Source organism: Artibeus jamaicensis, unplaced genomic scaffold, assembly GCF_021234435.1.
Source record: "Artibeus jamaicensis isolate MK-2021 breed Jamaican fruit bat unplaced genomic scaffold, CSHL_Jam_final contig_373, whole genome shotgun sequence".
In the NCBI taxonomy this organism is placed as follows: domain Eukaryota; kingdom Metazoa; phylum Chordata; class Mammalia; order Chiroptera; family Phyllostomidae; genus Artibeus; species Artibeus jamaicensis.
In genome coordinates, this window is record NW_026521807.1 from 4489361 (window position 1) to 4507894 (window position 18534).

Consider the following 18534-nt stretch of genomic DNA (forward strand, 5'->3'; position numbering starts at 1 on the left):
GGTATTCTATTCTATCTCTACACTGTAGTCTGGATATTTTTTCAAAGCAGCGAACTGGGATAACACAGGGCTTGTCTTGTCTTTTCCCATATCTCAGAGATCTTTGGCTTTTATCGCCTGATGTCCAGTTTCTTGAAAACTGTTTTGTCATACTTTCTTGCTTGATTTTTTAATTTATTTCAGCTTGGAGAGTGAATTTTCACCCTGTTTCCATCTACATGATTTGAGCATTGATCCTTTCTCCTTTCTCACTTTCCATAAAAGGGGTGGTGCTGGGGGAGAGGGGGAAGGCTCTTTTTGCTATCCAAAAGGTAGCAATTTGCCTTAAACGTTTGGTTCGAAGAACCTTGTAAAATTTTGTAGTTACTAGGTTTCACCATCCTGAAATTGAGTTAAATTGTCTTTAAATATTTCCACTTTTACTTTGAAATTTTGTGAAGTGTCATTAAGGAAAATTAATAGGATTATGAGTAGTTAGGATATTTTCACATAGCAAGACAAAATAATATATTACCTAGCACTTCACATTATCTCATTTGCTACAACCTTTAAGTTAGAATTCTGGGAGTGCTAAATCTTATTGATGATGTATGTTGTACACACTGTCCATAAGAAATAATTACTTTTTTGTTGGAGCAACTAATCTAAATTAATACCAGTTAGAATGTCTTAACTAATTCTAATCTTTACTTCTTGGTTTTGAATTAAGAGCATTTGGAGTCCCTTCCAATGTTGGATTAAAAGAAAAAAAGGAGAAAAAGAAGATTGTTGCTCAGGAAACATATACTGTTTGTAAGACTGGCTTTGTAGAAGTAAGATCTTAAAGTATCTGAAAGTTAGATTCAAGAACTTTTTTTGTTTGTTTTCTTGTCCTTCCCCTTTTGATTCTTTTGCCAAATTGTTGAAGTTTAGAAAACCTTAGAAGTTTGGGAATGGTGAGTACTTCCTACTTTCCTGGCACCCTGTCAGCCATGAGTAAAGTTTCCAACACCAGAGTATGGGGAGATTCCCTAAGTACTCTCGTATACATTTCATTCCTTCACATGAACGGCATGTGGTCGTAATTATTATTCATTGTACAGATCTGACACTTTGGCTCAGAAAAGTAAAGCTCTTTCCTAAGGTGACAGGGATCAATCAGTGGTAGAGTAGCGTCTTAAACCTAGGTCTTCTGACTCTGACTAAATGCTTGATTCTTAGAGCATGCATTGTTAATTCCTGTCTGGAATGCTATTTAGCACAAGGGTGTTTCTGAAAAGAAAGTAAATCTCAGCAAAAAAAAAAAAGGTCCTGGGGTAAATAAAATAGGATCTGATCTTCTCTTCAGGGCAGCCCTCAATCATAAGGGGTTATGGAAAAGTCTTCTCCAGAAGTGTCTAAAAATAAGATATAACATAAGCCCATATGTTTTGTAATGAACATATTTTACAGCCAAAGAAAGTCTAGAAAATAATTTTATAATAAGTTCCACATGAAAGCATTTGAAACTTTAAAAGGCATGGCCTAATGAGGTTAACAGAATGTCCCATTACATAGTAGAAATCAGATTTTTCTTGGAAAGTAAACATTTATGATTGGTTGTTACAATGAGTATCAAGCAAAGGATTCTTTATTTTTATCACATTTATGGCGAGTTAATCAGAACTAAACTTCAAGGACCTTTACTTTGCATTGGGTTAAACAATATAATTAATTTCTGAGCATCTGTGCTAATACAAAGGATAAGGGACACAGGTAGTTTTAGAATAGTAGATGATCCAAAAAATCTTTTCTTTTTGTCTTGAAAAAGTATAAGATTATAGATTGTGAAGTGTTTCCCCTGCCTCACAAGGGAGATGTGAAATCACAGGGTGCTTGTTTTTATACTATTATGTATTATAATTCATTTGTCATTTCTTAACATATGGCAGCCAGTCCTGGAAGGAATTGGCAACAGTGAATGACAGGAAGCAGTGAGAAACCAGTATAGAATATTAATTAGTCACGGAAAAAGCCACAAAGTACAGACCTATATTTAGACATACCCAGTACTATCTGTGAAATTAAGCCAAATGCCTTCTGAGGATTTATAACGACTAAAGACCAATGCCAGGGTTCAAGGGTTTAACAACAAAAAGGAGGAAGGTAGAGAGAGTCATGTTTCACTTTTTATTTCAAGTGAAATCTGTTCTTTCCTCATTTGTTTTTAATTCCAACTTGAAATCCTAGCCTCAGTACTTCTTTAGTTCATATTTTCCACACTACTTTCTTTGGACATGGTGCTTGAAAAACACATACAAACTTGTGTACACACAGTCTCAAGTTTGTGAGCAAATAAGGCACTGAGATGCTTTTTTAATTTAACTCTTGCAGTGCAGTGGGACCTGCCTTCATCACAGTCCCTGTTCCTTTGCTGACTGTGGCAGCTTCTCTTAAAAAACAGCTTCCTCCCTTGAAAGCAGAGATTCAGTAATTGGGCCAAACAACTGCTTTGTTTCTGTCTCTCCATTTTCTGTACTAGGTTGGCCAAAAAGCCCTTCATGTTTTTTTCTGTATGGTGGCTCTAGTAGTGCTTACTTGTCTTTAAATTCATTCAAAACAATTTTCTTAGATTGGGACAGGTGTCATATATCTGTGCATTAAAAAAACTTATCAAAATTGGTGAATTTTTCTGCAGCCACTCTAATACTGAAGATGGATGAAGACATGCAACATTTTCAGCGTATTATGCTTTATTATTTCAAGACAGGTAAAAAAAAAAAGATTTGTGTAGTGTATGGAGAAGGCACCATGACTGATTGAAGGTGTCAAACATGGTTTCTGAAGTTTCTTGGCACTATTGACATTTGGCCAAATAAGTCTCTGCTGTGGGGCTGTCTTAGGCATTGGAAGATGTTTAGCAGCACCCCCGGCCTCTACCCACTAGAAGCCAATAGCGGGAGACAGCTGACCTGCTCAAAATATCCAAATCAGTAAAGTTATTGGTAAAAATTAAAAATGTGTCTTTTATTTTACAGAAAAAAACTAAATGGACTTTTTGGCCAACCCAAGAGAACAAATGGAAGTTCCTGTCCTGTTCTGTGTTAACTTCATTGTGGTGTTCAAAGGATATTGAAATATATTGTTGATTTTACATGATAGAATTAATATGGTAATTAAAATTTGTTTCCATGGTTCCAGTGTACAAATAGCACTTGGAATAATGTTTGAAGCTACATACAATTGTTGACCTAATCAAGACATAATCAGTTCCCTATGCTTATACCTGATAAATCCTAAATTTGTGTCTTTCACGTGGTCCTAAAATTACTATGTATATATCTATTTGTGCTTATTAAAACCACAAGGATTAGCAAACACTGATTGATGTGAAGGAAGGCATCCAGTGTGTTAGAGTGTGGAGTGGGGTAATAGAGAATGCTCTTATCACAAAGATATAAATATGAATCCAAGTCACATCACCCGCAAGCTACAAAATGTTGATCATGTTACTTTACTTCTCCATGCCTCAGTTTTCTCATCTGATAAAGAGGGAGTAGTAATTACCTTGTAGGTTATTGCAAGGATTCAAAAAACTAGTTGTGAAGTGTCTAGCTCGGAATGCCGTACTTCTTAGGCTAAATCAGAAGCTACTATCTCTGATCTTGAGAAATAAACAGTTAGACTATGATTCTAAAAGTATTTCTGTTTTTAGAAATACTTCTGTCTCATAGGACTTCTGTTTTATAGAATGTGGACAGTTTTATTTCCAACCTTTAGAGAAGATATGAAAGCAAGCAAATATTAGCAATACCTTAGGGAAAGAAGTCTGGTTAGAAGGTAAAACTAGAGCTAGTATTAGCAGCATATTGTGGGAATTTGGAAGGTAGCAGTATCCATCTGGGTCCAGGCAGGAAAACAGAACTGAGATATTTTAATAGAGAAAATTTCATGTGGGAAACTTGTCACAAAGGTGATAGGAGAGCTGAGAAGGAGATCAGAGGTCAGTGAAGCAACATAGAGCTTGCCAATGATGGAGAACTGCTATCACTCCCACAGCCGGTGCCTAGGGGCCTAAGAGAGAAATGGAACCATGATGCAGACAAAGCCTTGCCTACGATGTCACACAGTACCAAGAGAGAAAAGAGGAGCAATCCCGTGATTTCCCACTTCTGACCCTCCAATCTCTAGTCATTGCTCTACAGTGGTCCATCCTAACCAGAAGCCAGTTATCAAAGAGCCTGAGACCACAGTCTGCCGGTGTCGGGGCCCCGCAATATAGAGCAGAACAGGAGAAGTGCAGGGCATGAATCAGAACAAGTGGACAAATAACCAGCACAGTGACAGTTATTTTCTGAGAAATGGTTTGCATGACCTGAGAGAGAATTGTGAAGTGAATAGTTTATTGCTTTTGCTTTTTTCCTTTCTTTGCCGTCAGTGCCCTTGGCCTCCCTGGATTTGGTGTAGGGCAGGTCAAGTGTAGTAAGATCCAAACCTATGAGTAGACTTGTGATTAGACTGGGAGGAGGATCATGGCTACCACAAGTCAGAGGACAGGTGGTCAGATCCAGAACAGAAGGCTAGGGCCAAAAAATAGATAAAATAGACTTTTTTGTTGGTAACAGACCCAAAATGAATGTTGGTAGAACGATCTGCAATAGACTAGAGATCATGATGGTTTGCAACTGATGGTGAGAAGAGGATATAATTTGAGGGTATAGCTAAGAGGATTTTCTGATAAGTGCGTGAGAAAAAAAACAAAACAAAACAGTGAAGAATGATGCCCAAGTTTATCCTGAGCAACGAGAAGGATAAAGACCTCATTTATCAAGATGAGCAAACTGTGAAAAGAGAAGGTTTGGGGAGGATAGCAATTGTTTGGTTTTTGATATGTTGAATTTTAGAATGGTTTGTTACCAAAAAGTCCTTCCGTTTTGTTTATTTTTTACATAGCGCAGGAAGCTCAGAACTGAAATCGGGAAAGTTAGTAAGTGAAAGCCTACACTTCTAATGGCGAAACCTGTTCCTTCTTCCCGCCTTTGATTCTGAGAAAGGTGGTAGCAGAGACTGACCCATTTCCTGATCCTGACCCTTTCCCCAACTCTGAGACATTAGGATACTGCTCTTTGGGGAAACTGAGCAGCTCAAGAGAAAAATCCCTGCAGATACCCACCAATGACTAGAGATTTTCCACAGGAATATCTGAGTCCACAGGGGGGGGGAAGATTCATCCCAGTGTCAGCGTTTCCTTCCTTTAAAAAAAAAAAGATTTTATTTATTTATTGTTTTTTAAAATATTTAATTTTTTATTTTTTATTAAATACTTTTGAATTTTATTGTTGTTCAAGTACAGTTTTCTGCCTTTTCCCCCTCCCCCTCCCCATCATCCCAGTCCTCCCCACCTCCCTATTTAGTGTTACAGAGCGAAGAAGGGGGGGAAAAAGAGAGGGAGAGAAACCTCAATGTGTGGTTGCCTCTCTCATACCCCTATTTGGGGACCTGGCCTGCAACCCAGGCATGTGCCCTGACTGGGAATCAAACCAGCGACCCTTTTGTTCACAGGCCAGCACTCAACCCACTGAGTCACGTCAGCCAAGGCTGGATGAATCTTAATGACATTATGTTAAGTGAATAAGTCAGTCACAAAAAGACAAATTCTGCATGATTTCACTTAGGTGAGTTAATTGTAATAGTCAAAAATCGTAAAGACAGAAAGTATAACAGTGGTTGCCAGGAACTGGGAGGTGGGGAGAATGGGGAGTTAGTGTTTAATGGGTATACAGTTTTGGTTTTACAAAATGAAAGAGTCATGAGGTCCTGTGCAGGAAAATAGACTCAGCATCTGATGGTAAATATGTAGCCCTTTGCATAGGCCTGGAGTCAGATTTGGAGTGATAAAATTCTGGAAATACCCTTTCTTGTAGGAAGGTAACAGAGACTGAGAATAAAATGCTCGTAAAAAGAAACTTGAAGGTGAAAAACCAAAGTTTTGAGAATGGATGTGGTGATGGTTGCACAATAGAATGTACTTAATACCAGTGAACTTGACACTTAAAAATGGCTAAGATGATAAAAAAAAATTAGTTAGGAAAAGAAAACACTTGGAACTTATGAAGAAGAGTAAAGAAGAATTTATAATATATCAGATGTTCTCAAAATTGCCTCTGAGCAACAATTGGTCAGGAAAAGGAACCAGGCACTAAAATTGGCACAAGTGGATGAAATGTGTAGAAAGAATATCAGAACAGAGAAATTAGTTAGAGGCATCCTCAAGGAAATGTTAAAATATTATTCTAGTAACAATTATTATGTATATTTTTGTTATTAACATACATGTAGGTATATTTATTTCAGCCATGTTCAGTTTAAGCAATGCTGTAATTATGTTTCACTTAAAATTGTGATCCATTTAACCAGGCAGCGTCTATGAATAGGACAATGGAGTTCACTGGAGGTCACAGCTACCAATGACCTATTGTAATGATGAAATCATCTCTTTGAATTAACAGCAAAATCACTGCTTTATACTCTACTGCCTCATATAAACAATACCAGGTTTAGTGGGGGTGGGGGAAGAAGTAACAAAAGATGCAGATGATTTAAAGAGAACTCTCCAGAATAAAATAATAATGATAATGTTCATGAAACCCACAGGTGAATTTATTTATCTAATTTAACCAATACTGAATTTATGAGATTCCGGAGGGAACAGTTAAAGGGGAGAGATAATAATCTTGCCTTAAAAATTTCTTAAATCATTCTCATTAAAAATAAAACAGTACCATGGTTAGGAACTCTCTGTACTTTTTTGCTGACCTTTTCTGTAAATTTAAAATTGCTCTAAAACATAAAGTCTAATTCAGTTAAAAACATTTTGATGAAATAGCCCTTTAAAAATACATTTAGCTTTATAAACCTGCCAGAATTTTATGGCCTTTTTTTTTTTTTTGCATGGGGGGGCAGTAAATTTTATGGCAAAGCCTTTTTGCATTGCATTTTCTAAGAAAAATATAAAACACGGGAGAATAAAATTACAGTTTATGAGGTCTTGCAATTTAAACAAAGCAGATCATATTCTTTTGAGATTGTGTTTATGCGGTCTTCAGTATATCAAACCAATTTGAACTGATGTTATTCAATAGAATTCATGTGTAAATTAGTAATGCAAGTCAAATCACAATTGAAATCTATTGATTGATCATTTTCAAGAAATATTAAATTGAAACTTAAAATACATTTAAATATTATTGCAGTATTCAACTTCTGAGAAGATAAGTATAAATATCTTATTAAATTTCTTTAACCATGATTCCAATTTTTTTCTTTTTTTTTGGAAAGAGGGAGAGAAACATCAATGTGTGGTTGCCTCTCACATGCCTCCCACCAGGGACCTTGCCCACAACACAGGCATGTGTCCTAGACAGGGAATCAAACCAGTGACCCCTTGATTCTCAGGCCAGCACTCAACCACTGAACCTCACCAGCCAGGGCCCAATATTTCTTATGTATTTACAATGACTCTCTGAATGATAAATTTCCTTTAACATTAAAAAATATATTATTTCCAGTGGATTGAGCTCTGGCCTGTGAACCCCCAAAATACATTATTTTCTTTGTGGTGAATAAAACAAAACCCTCACAATGTGCAAAAAAACCCCCCAAAAAACAACAACAACAAAAAACCCCAAAAACCCCAAACAAACAAAGCATTAACAGAGAAGAAAAGAAAATCTTTCTTTAAAAGATTTTTGTAGCTTATCATAAAGGAGATTCATCCATCCACTTTCTATTTATCTATCTATCACCTGTCATCCATATGTCTATGCACAACAAAATGGAAATACAGAATCAACCATGAAAGAAGGTAAAAAGTGACCATAATACCTGTGTACTTAGTGCAGTTGATCATTTGGTTGCCTGGCAGTCAGGACCAAACTAAAACAGGACAAAACCAAGACAGGCTTCATAACCTTTAGAAAAAATAGAAGCACACCTGTACATCATTCTTTCAGGCTTGAAATTTAATAGCAACCCCTGACAAGAGACCCAAAGAAGCCACTGGGCAAAAAAAAAAAAAAAAAAAAAAGACTTTATTTTGCTTAACAACAACAAATAAGACCAAATTTTATATAACATTTTCTTACAGTAACTTTGATAAAATCTGTGAGTATAATGTTGAAACTCAATTCGGTATTGGTAATTTTGCAATCACTAATAATTAGTCAAGCATGCCTTCTTAGAATCTAATTTAATCCAAGGGGAAAAATCTTATTTTGGATGACTGATAAGAACTACTTTCAGTTAAGGCTTTGATATGAGTTGAACAGCAGAAAGTTCAAAAATAACCTCTGAGGAGGACCCAGGAATTCTGGTATTCTGTGTAGCTGGTGAGGGCAGAGAGCCATAAGCTTTGGAAAGCAGATGGCTTCTGATTGGAAATGGGCATGGCAGACCCGCATGGCTGCATGTAAGCAGGTCATATGAATAGGTATCAGTAGGCAAAGCAAGGCATTTGTCATAAAGGTAGATTTGGATTTCCTCTAGTATTTGCTTGCTCTCTGAGTGTTTCACACCAGAACACTCACAACCGATCATTTAGTATGAAAATGTAGACAATGTAGCTAATGTAGACAAACTTCAGTAATGTCCCATGGAGAATAAAACTCAGAGAGGGATAGCTTGAAAATATCTCAGGTTTATTAAGGTATAAATAAACCTTCTTCTTAAAGCTTATGAGACACTTCCATGTACACTGCTCACTTAACCTTTACAACAATCTTGTGATGTAGGTATTGTCCTTATTTTATAAATGACTAAACTAAGGCACAGAAAGACTCGTCATATCAACTTATACTTATCCCTAGAACGGTCTGAAGTTTCTGTTTGTGCACATGTAATTATGTACATGTGTATATTTATACATGTAATGCATAAATTCATTCTCAAGTACATTTTAAAGTTTGCAGTGAAAGAGAAATTGTGTTTAGTTTTTTTCTAATCCTCGATAATATTAAGCAATGTGTCTGAGAAACAGAAGACACCTCATTATTTATGTCAGATGACAGTTTAAAGAATGAAAAGACTCCACCTCCACCGCCACCGCCTGCTTCCTTCTGTCACTCCTGGTGCTGCTTTTCTGCTCCTTAGGTGCAGATCTGGTACCTCTTTCGTGAAGTGGCCCCTGATGAGATGCCTTTGATCACTGTGGCCATCGAAAAACCCAAGGAAGGAGTCAAGCCTGAGGACAGGGATCATATTAATTTGAAGGTGGAGGGGCAGGATGGCTCCGTGGTGCAGTTTAAAATTAAGAGGCATACACTACTTAGTAAACTAATGAAAGCCTATTTGAAGGACGGGGTTTGTCAATGAGACCGATCAGATTCCGATTTGACTGGCAGCCAATCAATGAAACAGGCACACCTGCAGAGTTGAAGATGGAGGATGAAGATACAATTGATGTGTTCCAGCAGCAGATGGGAGTTGTCTACTGAAAAGGGAACTTGCTACTTTGCTCCATAACTCTGTTCCTCCAGACCAAGAAGACATTCTCAGTTAGAAAACTGCAATTTGGTTCTATCACATCCTGACTACTACAGTAGTTTTCTTTATTCTTTCATTTCTCCCTCCCCCATTCCTTTGTTGTACATAAAGTAAGTGATATATGTGCACAAGCATTTGCATTTTTTAACTAAATGGCCAATGGTATGTTATTTTATTTTATTTTATTTTAAGATTTTATTTATTTATTTTTAGAGGAAGGGGAAGGGAGGGAGAAAGAGAAAGAGAGAAACATAGATTGGCTGCCTCTTGCACATGCCCTAATCCAAGAAGGGCCTACAATACAGGCATGTGCCCAGACAGGGAATCAATTGGTAAACTTTGCTTTATGGGACAATGCCCAACCCACTAAGTCACACTAGTCAGGGTGCTAACACTATGTTTTGCTCAACATCAAATGGAGATGGGATGTTAGTGGCATGATTATTCAGCTCTTACCTTTATATTCCAGTAAGTTATTTTGTTCTCACTATTTAACAAAAAAAGGAACAACGTAAAAATCCTTGCATACCTTGTTTGATTGGAGAATTTTAATGTTTCTTGTTTATCATTGTAAGACCAAGGACAATTTTATAACTTTTTTTGTGCATAGCTGTTACATGTAGGGAAATCTATCTTTAGGTAAGGATAAATAACTCTAGAAGACATGAATCCTAGATAGTTTTCCCTTCAAGTCAAGCATCTTGCTGTTTAAATAAACTCCTTGTTTAAAAAAAAAAAGGAATAAAAAGACTAAACATTATAATGATGTTATATTTTTTTCTCTTAATATAGCTATACAATTGGTAACTTACTAACAAGCACACACATTTAAAATTTTTTCTATTCATTCAGATAATAAAAAAGCAGCTTTGGCTAATCAAAGACAAGTCACTTGCTTACTCAGGCATTGAATAAAGTAGTACAAAACAGAATAAAGATCAAATTATAGAAGTAATCTTGGGAATTCTCAGCACATGGTGATAATTGAAATCTGCAGCACCTGAATTCATGTAGGTAAGGTATCGTGGTGGAGAAGAGAAGGACTTAGGACTGCACTCTTAGGTGATCCATCTTTTGTGTCCAGATGGAGGAGAAGCTCACAAGATTTACAAGGAGCTTCTGGAAAAGTGTCACAGAATTTGACAGAAGAGAGGAAGTTTCTTGCCAACTGCTGAAAAGCCAGGGAAGAGGACAGAAAAACACCTGATTAGTTTCATGAGCATCACTGTTGGCCTTAGCAAGAGTAGTAGAATAATCAGGGGGAAGCCATTCTGGAGAAGGTCAAAGATAAGTAAAGGAGGTGAGGAAAGGAGTCAGTGAGAGCAAGCACTCTTCTTAACAACATGACTAGGGAAGGCAAGAAAAAGAGTGAGGAGTGGAAGGAAGGCTTTTGTATTTGACTTTGAAGGTAAAGATTATACGCTGACAATTTAATTACTGAGAGGGTGTTCCAGTGGGACTGAAAAGTCAATCTTTATTGTGTAGTTGCAATAATCATGCAAGGCCTGCTCAGATCTGTGTTATTTGGTGAAATATTTATTATTGTATTCTTGCAACTAGGGTGCTCCCAAAGGCACCATAGTTCAAATAGAGTGTGATAGAAACTGCCATTTCCTCCTAATATCCACTTTACCATTAGACTTTCAAGCTGGGCACAAGAGCTCCCCCCAAAAAGACAATTCCCTAGTCTTCCCTGTGGATGGGAGAATAAGTTCTCACCAGAGGATATAAGGAAGAGAACATACGGGAGCAGCTTCAGAGACCCCTCTTTAAGAAACAGTTCACATGAACACTTTGACCCACTGTGCCTCTTTCCTGCTGGTTGAAATATGGACTTGATTCTTGCATGTGAAGTAACTTTATTAAGCCATGAGGTGACCTTGAGAATAGAGGCCACAGATGACACAGCAAAAGACTAAAAGAATCCAAAGTCTGTGTTGGCATCATAAAACAGAGTTCTATGACAGCCTTAGTCCATCAATATCTGGATGTTGATGCAAAAGAAAAATAAGCATCCAGTTTAAGCCTCTGTTGTCTTGGGGGCTATTAATACTCTTAGACAAACCTAAATCTAATGAATATATAAAAGACAGCAAGAAAATCCAGTATGTAATAGAAATGATAAGCCATCATTGAAATGAAAACAAATTAAAAGTCAGTGAAGAAAATTCTATTTAGAAAAAATAATAGCATTAAGACCAGGAATCCTGTCCAGCAGTATTTGATGTTAGGAAGGAAATGGTCAAGGAAATGACCATAATAGGGAAAAAATGCCACATGAGGAAGTGTGGTCCCATATTATCCAGCCTCCTTGTATATCACTGGTCAAACATAGCAGGTGCTCTTGTAAAGCTTTCCTTCAAAAGGAAAAATGAGGTACCTCCTGTTCAGTGGATACTTTTATACTTTCCTTTAACCTGTTTAAAATGTCTTTAACCCACTTAACTCAATATATACATATAACAGTCCATATGATTCTATTGTTTTTTTTTTTTTAATAGTTAAGACAAATGGTAAAGTATGTGAAAGGACAAAGCCAGCCCCATTTGCTATTGTGGCACCATTTGCCAAGCAGGCCTGTGACCTTATTCAATATGACTGTCATTTTACTTTTCTGAGTTTGTTTGCAGGACTGGAAATTACTGAAAGCAAGAACAGGACCAACAGCTCCCTACAGCCACAGGCAGAAGGTAACACTGGAACAAACTGCAGCCTCTGTTACAATGTCCCAACAGCCCAGGGCCACACAACAGCAACCCCTTTTCAATCCAAAGCCCCCACCCCTCAAGGCTGGTATATCCCTTCATACTACACCCTTCTCCTTTCTTGGAAAGTGAATAAAAACTTCATGCTCTACTCTTTCTTCTCTTTGAGAATTCTTTCACAGCTGGCATCACCAACCACCTTAACAGTATACAGAAATGTTCTTCTGGTAACCATTTCTATTTCTTGATTTGAAGGAGCAACTCAAAGAAATTTAATAAAGAGAAAATACACTTTTGAGCTGACTACCAAATGTGTTAGAAAAAAGCTAATAAAAAGCCATCATCTTGAGCTTCTGGCCAAGATGGATGCATTGGTAGATATGCTTCACTTCCTCACACAAACAAAAGAAGGGCAACAATCAATTCAAGAACAAAAACAACCACAACTGCCAGAAAATCGAACTATATGGAAGTCTGACAACCAAGGAGTTAAAGAAGAAATATTCATCTAGACTGGTAGGAGGGGTGGAGACAGGCAGAGAGGACATGCGGCAAGGTGGTGGCTGGTAGACAAGATGGTCCCACATTTGCATGCAGATAAACCGGGAGGACAACTGGGGAGTGAGACAAATTGCAAAACCCAGGTTTCCAGTGCAGGAAAAGAAAGCTTCAAAACCTCTGGCTGTAAAAACTTGTGGGGGTTGTAGCAGTGGGAGAAACTCCCAGTATCACAAAGGAGAGTCCACTGGAGGAACCCACAGAGTTCTAGAATGTGCACAAGCCCACCCACCCGGGAACCACCACCAGAACCGCACAATTCACTTGTGAGTAGCGGGGGAAGTGTCTGAAAGCAGAGCGAGAGCTGAGCAAGTGGCATTGTTCCCTCTTGGACCCCTCCCCCAAATACAGCATCACAACATGGTGAAGTGGGTTGCCTCCCCGACCCCCATTGGTGAATACCTAAGACTCTGCTTCATCCTATGTAACAGGTGCTCTGCAATGAATAAATATGGTCTAAATGAAAGAACAGATCAAAACTCCAGAAAAAGAACTAAGTGCTGAAGAGATAGCCAACCTATCAGATGCAGACTTCAAAACAATAGTAATCATGATGCTCACAGAAATGGTTGAGTGTGGCCACAAAATAAAGAAAGAAATGAAGCCTACATGAAGTGAAATAAAGAAAATTATACAGGGAACCAACAGTGAAGGGAAGGAAACCAGGACTCAAATCAGGACTCAGGATTTGGAACAAAAGGAAGAAATAAATATGAAACTGGAATAGAATGAAGAAACAAGAACTCAGAAAAAGGAGAGGCTTTGGAACCTCTGGGACAACTTTAAACATACCAACATTTGAATCATAGGGGTGCCAGAAAAAAGGAGAAAGACCAAGAAATTGAAAATTTATTTGAAAAAATAATGAAGGAGAACTTCCCCAATTTGGCAAAGGAAATAGACTTCCATGAAGTCCAGGAAGCTCATACAGTACCAAAGAAGTTGTACCCAAGGAGAAACACACCAAGGCACATCATAATTACATTAGCCAAGATGAAAGATAAGGAGAGAATCTTAAAAACAGCAAGAGAAAAGGAGACAGTGACCTACAAAGGAGTTCCCATAAGGCTATCAGCTGATTTCTCAAAAGAAACCTTGCAGGCAAGAAGAGGCTGAAAAGAAGTATTTGAAGTCATGAAAGGCAAGGTCCTACATCCCAGATTACTCTATCCAGCAAAGCTATGATTTAGAATGAAAGGGCAGATAAAGTGCTTCTTAGATAAGATCAAGTTCAAGGAGTTCATCATTACCAAGCCCGTATTATATAAAATGTTAAGTGGACTTATCTAAGGATAAGGAGATCAAAACTATGAATAGTAAAATGACAATGAACTCACAACTATCAACAACTGAACCAAAAAAAAGAAAACAAGAACAACAACAAAAAAACCAATCAAACAACTATAACAGGACCAGAATCACAGAAATGGAGATTACATGGAGATATTTCAGTGGTGATGGGGTGGGGGGAGAATAGGGGAAAAGGTACAGGGAATAAGAAGCATAATTGGTAGGTACAAAATAGACAGGGGGAGGTTAAGAATAGTATAGGAAATGTAGAAGCCCAAGAACTTACATGTATGACCCATGGACATGAACTAAGGGGGTGAGGGCATGCAGGAGGGAAGGAGTACAGGGTGGAGGGGGATAAAGGGGAAAAAAATGGGACAACTATAATAGCATAATCCATAAAATACATTTTTAAAAAAGTCATCTCGCATAATAGAGAATAGGATTTCTTTTTTTTTTTTTAAGATATTATGTATTTATTTTTAGACAGAGGGGAAGGGAGGGAGAAAGAGAGGGAGAGAATTATCAATGTGTGGTTGCCTCTCACATGCCCCTTACTGGGGGCCTGGCCTGCAACGCACACATATGCCCTGATTGGGAATCAAACCAGCAAGCCTTTGGTTCTCATGGCAGCACTCAATCCATTGAGCCAGCCAGGGCAGAGTTTTTATTCTGTTTTCATGCTTTTCACTGAGAGATCACCATTATAAAACTACATATAATGGGAATAAATTTTATTCCACAATGCCATAATACAATAACTTACATTCTCTTATTTTCTAAATCAGGTGTAATCTGTTCTAAGGTTGGAGGAAAAATTCAACCAATCATTTTTGGGGCTCTTTTCCTCTGTGGGGTCCTGCAACAATCTGGGCTTAATTTATGTTAAACCCAGGAGGCTGAGCTATCCTCTGTTCTCTGTGGTTGCCATTTTGCCACTGCTCTGTTGACTTCAGGCTGCTGCTGAAGAGCCCTGCAGCCAGCCTCTTGGCTGCTGAAGATCAGGCAGACTCAGAGATATATCTCACAGGGCATCTGCAGAAAGATTTCAGATTGTGCCTCTCATTACCAGGATCCGGAGAGGATTACTGCATGTCTGCAAGGCTTAGTTTCTGCCCCCAGTGGTGTATTCCATCTTGTCTCCCCAGCTGAAGAAAGCTAAAACTCTCTTCCAATGTTTGAAAATATGATAGCTTTCCTTGGATATATACAAGGAAAAGAGATGACAACCACAATTCATTTTTTCTTCTAATTATGCACAATGTTAAACTTATGTACCTCAGAAAGGATAATAACCTCTGTTTTGAGCTTGTTCTCACAAAATATCACTGTTCAAGTGACAAGCAGAATAATTAATTTCACTTCTCTAGCTTGAATTTCAGTTCTCTTTCTGGTTCCAGCTTACATGCTAACTGGCAGTGGAATTAGATCACTAACAGTTGGTTCTTCTCTCTATAAACTGACTGATATTGTCAATTCCATTTTAACACATTTGAGCTCTGGTGAGTTTCTTATGCCAGCTCCAAACATAAAATTAGCAAAGCTGTGTACTAATATATCTGCCTATATGTTTGAATTTTTGTAGTTAAATTCAGTTGTGATTATCCTTAGATATATAAAAATAGTTTTGAAAAACTTTTCTTATTAACCTGTTTTATGACTTGAAAGAAAAAGTATAAATCTAACATTAGAATGATAAGTAAATCTTAATCAGATTTAAATTTAAGTACAAACCCTTTGACAATTTTAATATTTTTAGTATTATGATTATGGCAATAGATATTACATGGGTTTATTATGGTATTAAAATTGGGATTAACAATGGCGAAATTATTAAATTTGTTTACAAAAATGCTAAAAAAATAAAAGAACTGGTTAGGTATTATACATACCTATATACATACATATACATATATTTAATTTATATATATTAACGCCTGCCCCAACCACCACTATTCTCATTTAGAGGATACAAAGGAACCAGCTCATTCTTCTGAAAACTGTCAGTAAAGTAAAAGGTCAGAGATTTAATCTCCCTTTCCTGTATGAACTATATTTCAGGAAAACTAAATAGTTGTTGAGGAAGTTGTTTTTTTTTTCATAAAAGAATTCCAGCTAAGGAAAAAGAAAGATGAGAATGTCATCTTGCAAACCCCAAATCAAAGAATGAGCCCAAGCAGTGATTATCTATGGTTGCTAATATTATTAAAAGAGAGCCAATAAGATATTATATATCTCACAATACAGTAGTCCTCTTTCATCCATAGAGGATGCATTCCAAGACCCTTCGCCTGAAACCATACAGAGTAGAGAACTCTCTATATACTGTTTTTCTTATACGTACCTATGATAAAATTCAATTTATAAATTGGGTACAGCAAGAGATCGACGATAACAACTGATAGTAAAGTAGAACAATTGTAACAAAAGTTATGTGAATATGGTCTCAAAATATAGTGCTATACTCACCCTTCTTCTTGCAATGGGCTGGTGGAGCCATTTCAAAAACAAGATGGCTGTCACCCACACTCTGATTATGTTGTCAGAACACAAGCAGATAATTTTTGTTTTTGAGAGCACATGAGTTTTTTGCTCTGTTCACTACTCATGGCTTTATCATGTGCCCTCCAACATTGCCACATTGTACCAGAGTTAATCTATCCTTCCATGTTTTATACCTGATGCCTCCTTTGCACTTTTATGAATATGGGTTCTATTGGGCATCTTTTTCGAAAAGAGCCTGGTTTCTTTGCAACTGAAGACTTGTTTTAGAAGGTATCCTTTATCCTTAATCAACTTCTTCAGTGCTGCCAGAAATGTAGCAGCAGCTTCTTCCTAGGCAGATGCAGCCTCTCCAGTAACTTCTATAGTTTTCAGTCCAACCCTTTTCCTGAATCAGTTTAACCATCCCTTACTTGCAGTAAATGGCCTGGTGTCACTCATGTTGGGAGATCCCTTGCTGAAGTCCTCAAATAGGCTCAGTGTTCTCTGAGGCAACACATTACTGTCACTGGAACCTTTTGTGTTCATGTCTTTCACCCACAAATTTAGTGTCTTTCCCATCTTAACTAAGTACTTATCACTCACTGTGGCAGCATCGTTTGCAGTTTGAGGTGCAAGAGCAAAACTAGCACAAATTTCTTTTACCTTCATCACAATTTCATGGATAGATTTGTTCTTATTGTAGATCTGAGCAACCTCAGCACACGTTTTTTCTTTCCTTATTGAGAGCTTTCACCTTTTCACTTAAAGGAAGTATTTCACATATTCTTTGGCATATCTGAATTGTCAACATCACTACCCTTGTGTTTTGTGGCCATTGATAAGTGAGATAAATGTTAACTGAATCAACATCCTGGGCTGGATGGAGCAGGATGGCTGAATTTTCATCATGCTACTCAGAATAATGAGCAATTTAAAACTTACGAATTGTTTACTTCTGGGATTTTCCATTTACTATTTTTAGATTACAGCTGACTGTGGCAAAATATGGATAAGGGGCGGAGGGAGAAGCAGCCTTGCCAAAAAACTGAACGTGTATAAAGTAAGCGTCTAAATCTAGCTGAAAGTTTATAGGAAACATGGGGGAAGAAAAACATGTTAAAAGATACCGTGGGGAGGTAGGTGCAGAAAAATTCACGTGCTGAAAATTCTACAGGCCAAAATGTGATTTTTCAAAAATTAAATTGCAAGGAATGAAAAAAAAAAGAGGGAATATTACTAAATAGCAGCCCATTTCAATATGTTGACCTTATTTGGATTCCCACAAACTATTTCAATTATTACATTTCTTAAACAATTGGAAAATTAAACACAAGTGCCTAAATATCTAGCATTATTGAAGAATTGTTAAATTTTTTACGTGTGACATGGTATTATTGTTTTTGTAAAGAGCTATATATATAATCTTTAGAGATACATATGTATGCATTATGTATATATATATTTATGAATGAAATGATACAAAGCATGGAATTTGCTTCAAAATATACGGGTGGGTAAAGGTATGAATAAAACAGGATTGTCCATATTGAAGCTGGGTTATGGTAATGGATACAAGAGAGTTCGTTGCATTATTATTTTTATTTTGTAAAGGGCTTATCTTCTAAATATGCACATAGAAAAATTTAGAGATGAAAAGATACATGAGATTTGCCTCAAAATTATCCAGCTACACGCAGATGGGTAGAGTGAGTCTATAGTATAAATGAAGTAAAATCTGTGACTATGAGTTGTTGACACCGAAGCTGAGAGGTAGGTACACAATTTATTAAAATATTCTTTCTATTTTTATATGTGATTGATATTTCCCACAAAACAATTTTAAAAAATTCACTATTGCTCTTACAACAAATGTATTTATTTACCTGGCAAGTCATAACAATTATGAGTATATAGCAATTCACCTGTGAAGGAAAAACACATTAGGAAACAATGCTGTTGCAGATAGCCTCTTGGAAGCACTGCCTCAGTGTATTATATA

General features: G+C 37.1%; 1 pseudogene; it reads left to right on the forward strand.

Moving 5' to 3' along the window:
• The first annotated feature begins 8415 nt into the window (after window positions 1–8415).
• LOC119059585 (small ubiquitin-related modifier 2-like) lies at window positions 8416–9449 on the forward strand (annotated as a pseudogene).
• The last annotated feature ends 9085 nt before the right edge of the window (window positions 9450–18534 follow it).